The 8957-nt window shown below is 34.8% G+C and overlaps 1 long non-coding RNA gene across 1 annotated transcript; it reads right to left on the minus strand.

The window, feature by feature from the left end:
- Positions 1-3987: 3987 nt before the first annotated feature.
- LOC138307760 (uncharacterized) lies at positions 3988-8529 on the minus strand. Its single transcript, XR_011206040.1, has 2 exons — positions 8259-8529; positions 3988-7652 (listed from the first exon to the last, which is right to left on the minus strand). It is a non-coding gene; the product is annotated as an uncharacterized lncRNA (long non-coding RNA).
- Between the last annotated feature and the right edge of the window lie 428 nt (positions 8530-8957).

An 8957-nucleotide genomic window follows, 5' to 3' on the forward strand; every position in this document is an offset into this window, starting at 1 on the left:
TGGATATTATTGGTGAATGGTACGAAACACGAGTATGCTAATTTGATAATAATCAGTTACTGAGATATCTTAGATAGATGAATTGCATGTTGATTCCAATAACGTTGGTCATATTATGTTTCCCGGCGTCAGCCTAATGTTACAGTGCTGGTGGTTTTGTGGGTTTTTTTTTGTTTGTTTTACGTTCTATTAACAGCCAGTGTCATGGAAGGACGTGCCAGGTTTGTTGAAGGAAGTAAGCCGGAGTACCCGGAGAAAAACCACCGACCAGCGGTCAGTACCTGGCAACTGCCCCACATGGGATTCGAACCCGCATTCAGTGCAGTGGATATCACTACGTCTCACGGCAAAACAGAGAATTGATTGAAATGAGCCTCGACCAAATATCGCTCAAGATAACACTAGAAATTGAAAAAATACACAGTGATCAGTGTTGTAACTTCATTCTAGGTCATGAGTATAAATGTCATGATGTTACCAACAATACTGTTATTAATAATAAAACTTTCATTTTTTATGAAACTTATTTGACCTTTAAACATTTCTAATGGCAAATCTCTCACTTCCTAGTCAGTATGCATGATCAACTCAATGTATCATTTTACACGCCACTGGGCAGTCATTTCTGAAGGTTGATTGATCTTCATGTAAATTGCAACTGTAGAACGACCAAATAAAGCCAAGCTTTCTTATGTAGTCGTCTGTTGAAATTTCCTTAAGATGTTCCCGAAATGGTTTATTTATAACATTTATAACATCCGCATATCTATGTTTACGACTTAAGGTGAAGTTTCAGACAGACACAAGTAAGTCACCCTGTGTAGATCTGTCTACTTAACAAGTCAAGGTTCATTTCTATATCTCAGATTTAATTTATTGTTATTGTTCAGGAAGTGACGGTAAATGTAGTATTAACAATAATCGAATAAGTTCTACAAAATGAGCAAACTCGTGTTATAGTTATATATACAATGTAAACAACAACAGCCGTAACGATTAGGCATACAGTTATATTTACAATGTAAACAACAACAACAGCCTTTACGATTAGGCATACAGTTATATCTACAATGTAAACAACAGCAACAGCCGTTACGATTAGGCATACAGTTATATCTGCAATGTAAACAACACTTTTAAAGCGAATAATCGAGCAAAGAAAATCAGTCTAAATGCGTTATTGATCTAAAAGTCGTTTCGTACTATAACGATAGCCACGTTCTGCTTGCTTGTCCAGTTTTGATCTATTCGGGCGATTTTCACTAGATATTATATTTTATCACTTACACAATTTTCATACTGACTTTCACATTCCTTTTACCGATTATTCACTTTAAGAATCCATTTTTATCAGTACACTAGCTAAAGGGTACTACCTTATCAATATCCTACACTGCTAAGAAAAAGTCCTTTCATATAATTATGCATCACTAGAGGGCTTTGTACATGTACTAATACGTTGAAGCAGAGACATACGAATTATCTCCCTTAACAGGACATGGTTCGCGTTGAAACAGAATGTTATGTGGATAAGCTGAGAATTGTAACATTTAAAGCAATTAACATTACTAAAACGCAATCACGTCATTTGGTAATGAATTAACAAAGCATTTAAGTAAAACATTTCATGCTAGTTGTTGTGAAATAAACCAATTTCGATGATTAAAAATGCGCATCGATATGTTAAAGGCCCTCTACCTTTCCGAAACGGCTTTTATCAAATAGAAGACAAACACAAAATTGATATTTACCAAGACTTAATTTTAATTGAAAATATCCAATCAATATTCAATCAATAACAACCTTCATTATAATACTTAGCCTGCAATGGGAATATTAAACTATATTTGTATATATTTTTTAACCTAATAGGAATGGCAGAAGTTGGCCAAAGCTTCAACATGAGAATTAAAAACAGCTAATATTAAAATGGAAACTGGGAACAGGAAATTCCACAAAATAGAAGCTGTTTATATAATAGACTTACAAATTCTATATCAGCATTTTCTGTTGCTCCAAGTGAAACACCGCCAAATGGAATTTACACGGAACAATTAATTTCACGACAAAGTTCAGATAATTCTTGCTACCGCAATATGTCCCAAACAATCTGTGATGCCCTGGAATAACTTCCACTGCACTCTGGGAAATCATGCTGAAGCCTCGACGAAGGATCTTCACACAGGAAGTGATGAGCTGAAACATACAAATTAAAAACCGACAGCAGAAACGAAAGATATCAATCAGCACACTAGCAATAGAAAAATGGGTGGGAAGGGTGGGTTTTTTGGCAAACAAATCTATGGGAGCAAATATTGTGCACCTTCCCTGTACGTAAAACTAGATTAAAAAGGATTTTATTCACCTCCCAACAGGAGAGTTCCACTGCTATAGAAGGACAGGGGGCGTAACTCTTTTGTCTTCATCTGATAACTGAACTAATTGAGAGACCATTAGTTCTATTATCAAATAGAAGACAAACACAAAATTGATATTTACCAAGACTTAATTTTAATTGAAAATATCCAATCAATATTCAATCAATAACAACCTTCATTATAATACTTAGCCTGCAATGGGAATATTAAACTATATTTGTATATATTTTTTAACCTAATAGGAATGGCAGAAGTTGGCCAAAGCTTCAACATGAGAATTAAAAACAGCTAATATTAAAATGGAAACTGGGAACAGGAAATTCCACAAAATAGAAGCTGTTGTATATAATAGACTTACAAATTCTATATCAGCATTTTCTGTTGCTCCAAGTGAAACACCGCCAAATGGAATTTACACGGAACAATTAATTTCACGACAAAGTTCAGATAATTCTTGCTACCGCAATATGTCCCAAACAATCTGTGATGCCCTGGAATAACTTCCACTGCACTCTGGGAAATCATGCTGAAGCCTCGACGAAGGATCTTCACACAGGAAGTGATGAGCTGAAACATACAAATTAAAAACCGACAGCAGAAACGCAAGATATCAATCAGCACACTAGCAATAGAAAAATGGGTGGGAAGGGTGGGTTTTTTGGCAAACAAATCTATGGGAGCAAATATTGTGCACCTTCCCTGTACGTAAACTAGATTAAAAAGGATTTTATTCACCTCCCAACAGGAGAGTTCCACTGCTATAGAAGGACAGGGGGCGTAACTCTTTTGTCTTCATCTGATAAACTGAACTAATTGAGAGACCATTAGTTCTTATTATCAAATAGAAGACAAACACAAAATTGATATTTACCAAGACTTAATTTTAATTGAAAATATCCAATCAATATTCAATCAATAACAACCTTCATTATAATACTTAGCCTGCAATGGGAATATTAAACTATATTTGTATATATTTTTTAACCTAATAGGAATGGCAGAAGTTGGCCAAAGCTTCAACATGAGAATTAAAAACAGCTAATATTAAAATGGAAACTGGGAACAGGAAATTCCACAAAATAGAAGCTGTTGTATATAATAGACTTACAAATTCTATATCAGCATTTTCTGTTGCTCCAAGTGAAACACCGCCAAATGACAACATTAGATGTTGTCACCGCCAACAGAAATGCGTTACAGTCAGGACAATTCCAAGAAAAAATGGCCAAATATAAATAAATTTGCTGCGTAAAGCCATATCAAAAATGGCATATAAAATGCTAAAATAACAAGATGCACCATACAAATAAGTGCCAAGCCATATCAAAAATGGCATATAAAATGCTAAAATAACAAGATGCACCATACAAATAAGTGCCAAAATAACAAATATGAGGAAGAGCAGATGTCAAAATGAGCCAATTGCTCTGCTGGAAGCGTAACCAAACAAATGTACGCACAAAAATTATGCAAATCGCATAAAAGAGGACACCGACCCAACCAAAATTTGGGCGTTTTAGGGCGACCACAAATAAAACCAGCAATATCAAACTCTTCCTCCAAAATATACAAATCAATGCAGCATAGCAAAACAAAATCAATCAATAAATTTTGTATTCATTTTTTTTTTTTTTTTTTTTTTTTTTTTTTTTTTGGATTTATGATTGTCCTGACTGCAAGCACCAACTTAACGAAACGTGCACCAAACAATTACCAACTACATTTGCTTAAAACTAAAGCAACCAGGCCCAAGTGCCTAATTCGCCAAAAGGAGAAGAAACTCTTTCTGTGCTAGTTACAAATGCTGCAAACGATACAAAAAACAGATTACTATCCGACTCAAGTGAACACCATCCGAAAACAAAACTTAGTTCTTATCAGTTATTTCTGGATGTCTCAATGTAACAACCACCTCACCTACCATTGCAAGACCCTATCTGGCTAATGATTCTCACTGGAATCAGTTTAACTGTAAATTAACTTCACCCCGCCAATTAATGTGCGGTAAAATGGCTGACACACCAGTCTATTGGTAGGGAACATATCCTGAAAATTCGTCAACAATCCTTAATATCAGCCTATGCCTTAACTCGCATGAATTAACCTGTGCTACATCATTCACCCCACAATGTATAACTAAATGGGCTGGTGGTTCAACAATTGTAAAAGGCGAGCTGAAAATAATACCGACTACAAACCACTGATAATATCTGTATTAACTTAACTAACAACTCTGGTGATCATGAGATAGGAAGACGGCTATCAACTCTATCATATAGTCTTAACATGAATTACAGACATCTGTTTGTTTTTGACCAGACTTATTACCTACTACTCCAGAATTTCCATACATATAGAAGCCACAACTCCTGGTCCACCTGATACCATGGCAATGAATTGTGACGAACCTTTTTAAGGCGAAACTGTTCGTCATAAGATTTCCATGTCAGTCCCCCAGTTCTCCTGGCCCCTAACTTAACTGTATGCATATACTTTAACAACCCAGAAATATCCTCAGGATGGGCAGATATATAGACAGAAATGAAAATAGTAAAAGCATCCGTCCACATATCAATGTCATTTATCTTCACACTCTTTTGTTTTTCTTACATTACCAACTGCCCGTTAACAACAGAAAAATGTTTATCTTCAACAATTGGGGCAGGTTTTGACAAAAGCTGCCCAAGGCCAACAAATTCCCTAATGATTATCTTTTGTCTTATAGTGCATGATACTGAAACACCCAAATCGTCATAAACGCTTTGAACCTGATGTAGGATTGGGTTAAAATGGCTTACATTTCATGCCAAAGATTGTAATGAATTCTGAATTACTAGTACCTTCAGGCCGGGGAGTTGTGCAAACCAGCTCAGTTGCCTGATGGACTGCTTCCACTAGCTGTTGGGCAACCCTGGCAGACACCTGCTCAAAACAGACTCTAGCTGATCTGCTGATAAAGGACCATGGACCGGTTCCCTGTTACCCTTTGACTTTTAAACATATCTTATTGTCATAAATGTACAAATGGATTAGGCAGTTATTTCAACTTAAGAAGCCTTCTTCAATCAACATAAAATATTTACAGGTGATGACATACATACTATAGGTATAAATAATAATTACGGGTATATTTGTCAGAGTATATAACAACAAGATATATACTATGTATTATAATATTATGTAGAATTCCAAATCTTCTGCTGGACTTTATAAATGAATGCACAAGTTCAAATACATGACAGTTTACTTCCAAAGCCAAGTTTCCATTTCCATAAAGTAATAAATTTAAATTTACTTGTATATCTAAATCATTTAAAACTTGGAGCATTTCTGTATGGGCAGCAGCATAATTTGACATACAAAAAAGAAATGGTTAGCATTTTCACAAGTGTAGCCACAATTTATACAAATAGAATTTGGTGCCAAATTTACACGAAAAAGGTCATCGTTTAGAGAACTACACTGATGACTTAATTTAGTATGTATAATATTAAATTTTCTTTCTCCATAATTAAAATAACATGGTAGACTCATAGATATAGACTGAGAAAGAGCTAGTTTAAAGGAAGAAAAAGGTAAAGATTTAACTTTAACATCTAAGTTGTTCGAGCTTCTTTAAGTAGTGGGAAAGAAAGATTTTGTTGTAGTGGAGTCGATAATTGGAATTTGGAAACTTTCACAATTTCTTAAAGTATAAGGATTATGATAGCCTAGTAGGAGGTAATAAGTTATTTATCTTATAAAGTAACTGTAGTTTTCTTTTAGCTCTTCTGTCTGAAAGGGGTTCCAAATTTGTTTCAAAATATAATGATTCATTTCTAGTATAACACGGTAATCCGCTAATAATTAGCCTGAGAACATCCGTCCCAAACTTCACATGCATATTCAAGAACAGGTAAAACAAAAGACTTATAAATTCTTAAAAGAGCATCATGCTTTAACATATATTTGATTTTCCTTAGGATATTATTATTATTATTATTATTTTTTTTTTTTTTTTTTTATAACTGATTTATAAATTTCATTGATGTGATCAGACCATTTAGCATTTGAATTAAAATGACCTCAAAATGTCTATGAAAACTACTAAAATCTAAAATGTTCCATCAAAAATTAAGTCCAAATATTTGTCAATGTTATCAAAATTTGATATAAAAATTACCTCAGTTTTATTAGGATTAAAAGAAACAAGCCACGTTTTGCCCATCGATTTGATTTATCTAAATCCCTATGTAAATCTGTTTCTAATTCACGACATGAAGATGATGACTTTATAAGGGTAGTGTCATCAGCGAATGAACGTGTTGTTGATTGAAGTTCATCAGCTAAATCATTTATATGAATAAGGAAAAGAAGTGGTCCAAGAATTGAGCCTTGAGGGACATCTTCTCATATCATACCAATATAAGAAGAAGAATTGTTTATAAATACGTTTTGATGTCTTTCTCTTAAGTAATTTTCTAACCAGGACAATAGGTTACCCAATCGAAATACCATATGATTTTAATTTAATTATAAGACCTTTGTGCCAGACTCTGTCAAAGGCTTTAGAAATGTCACAGAATATCATACAAATACCGGGTATGAGATTTAGACAAATGTTATGGTATATTTATTTCAATTAATTGGTATACTATTGAATGACCAGGCATAAATCCGTCTTGAAACTGGTAAAATAAATTATTATCATTATTAAATAATTATGCACGTGCTTAAACATTACCCTTTTAAACACTTTCCCAACTGTGAACAGTAGAAAGGAGAGAAATGGGACGATAGTTTGATATAGAATGTCTATCTCCTTTTTTAAAGAGAGGCATAACTTTAGCCATTTTCCATTCATTTGGAAATATACAGGTAGATGAAAGAACCTTAAGAGGTTTACAAACTGTATCAGCCATGTATTTAAGTCTATGGTGACTTATACCATCTTCACCTGAAGCTTTTCCAAGCTTTAAATTAATTAAAACATCACAAATTTCATTAGAAGTAACAAGTAGATTATTTAAAACACTATTAGTTTTCAACTGTAAAATAGGCACTTGCTATCGTCAATATTAGTAAACCTACAGAAATATTCATTTAATAGATTTGCCTTGTCTTTATCATCTACAATGTTACCCCCACTAGCTACTGCTGGAGCTGTAACACTCGAAGTACTGGGACCATTCTCACTCCGACTGGCTGCTGCACTCAACGACATGGAACCATTCTTGTTCCTTACATAGGGGCTGGTAGAGAGCCTCGAGGGTCGCTTTCCCTTACCCCGCACGACTGAAACTCAAATAAGGACATATAGAACACATGTCGACATTATCCGACATACAAACATGCCCCTACATCCTCGGTAACTCGGCATTGGACATTTACCTATCAGCGTTAGCATATATAACGCCCGGGGCACCGAGGATGACAACACTTACACATGATCAAAGGGCAGCAACTCCCATCAACGACAATACCAAAGTCCAAACACAACTTAAACGAATTAAATATCGCCACTTACATTAAAAATAATGACGACTTACAGTCTGAAAATATATCATGATACGAATAAAAATAGTAATACTCAAAATCAATACCTAATTCATGTCTCCGCTAATGCTAACTCCGTTTGCTATGAACTAGAAGTGCAAGATTAATTCTACAATAAAATAAAAATACCGAAATAAATTCCGGTATGGGATAATGCAGTAAAATTCCGGCAAAATATTAGCGACGATGCCAGGAACAAGACATTTCTTTTTAAACGGTGTTAACAACTGGAACCGGGACGAACACGTGTTCGATGGTAGGAAGGCCATGGCCGCACCATGCGGTACGGCTGACCACACGATATATCAAAATCGAACGACATCCGCTTCAATAGATTATACAAACCAATTCTGTATAACAGACACACAAAGAATGTCCGTATGAACACTAAATTACTGCTGGCACCACAAAACTTCAACAAGCGTTTTTTTTTGGCAAACAAATCTATGGGAGCAAATATTGTGCACCTTCCCTGTACGTAAACTAGATTAAAAAGGATTTTATTCACCTCCCAACAGGAGAGTTCCACTGCTATAGAAGGACAGGGGGCGTAACTCTTTTGTCTTCATCTGATAAACTGAACTAATTGAGAGACCATTAGTTCTTATTAATTTTTAAAATGGGAAAGTAAAACGAGATCGATATTTTTGTATAGTCTCTAAAGTTATTAACTTACCGTTAATACTACACGTGTCATCACATTCTGAACAATTTGATTAAAATAAATAAAATGTTAATTTTCATAACGCGGGTCGTCTTATGTTCCCGCCGTCGTCCTAAATACCGCGCGGTAGTTGACTATCACTGCGCCAGACGGCAAAACAGCGAAATAACTCTCCACTGTTATCAAACATTACGCAGGAAATCTTGCATATGTTTGGTGTTGTAACCTCATCTTAGGCCATTGGTATATATTTTCTGATGTTATTAATGTTTTTAAGAAACCTTTGTTTTCCTCCGGAAAGGTAGTGGGCCTTTAAATGTCATGCCATTTTTACTAATTCAGCAATGTGAATTAAACCTATATATAGCGATAATGATTGT

Source organism: Argopecten irradians, chromosome 14 (assembly GCF_041381155.1).
Source record: "Argopecten irradians isolate NY chromosome 14, Ai_NY, whole genome shotgun sequence".
Taxonomy (NCBI): Eukaryota; Metazoa; Mollusca; class Bivalvia; order Pectinida; family Pectinidae; genus Argopecten; species Argopecten irradians.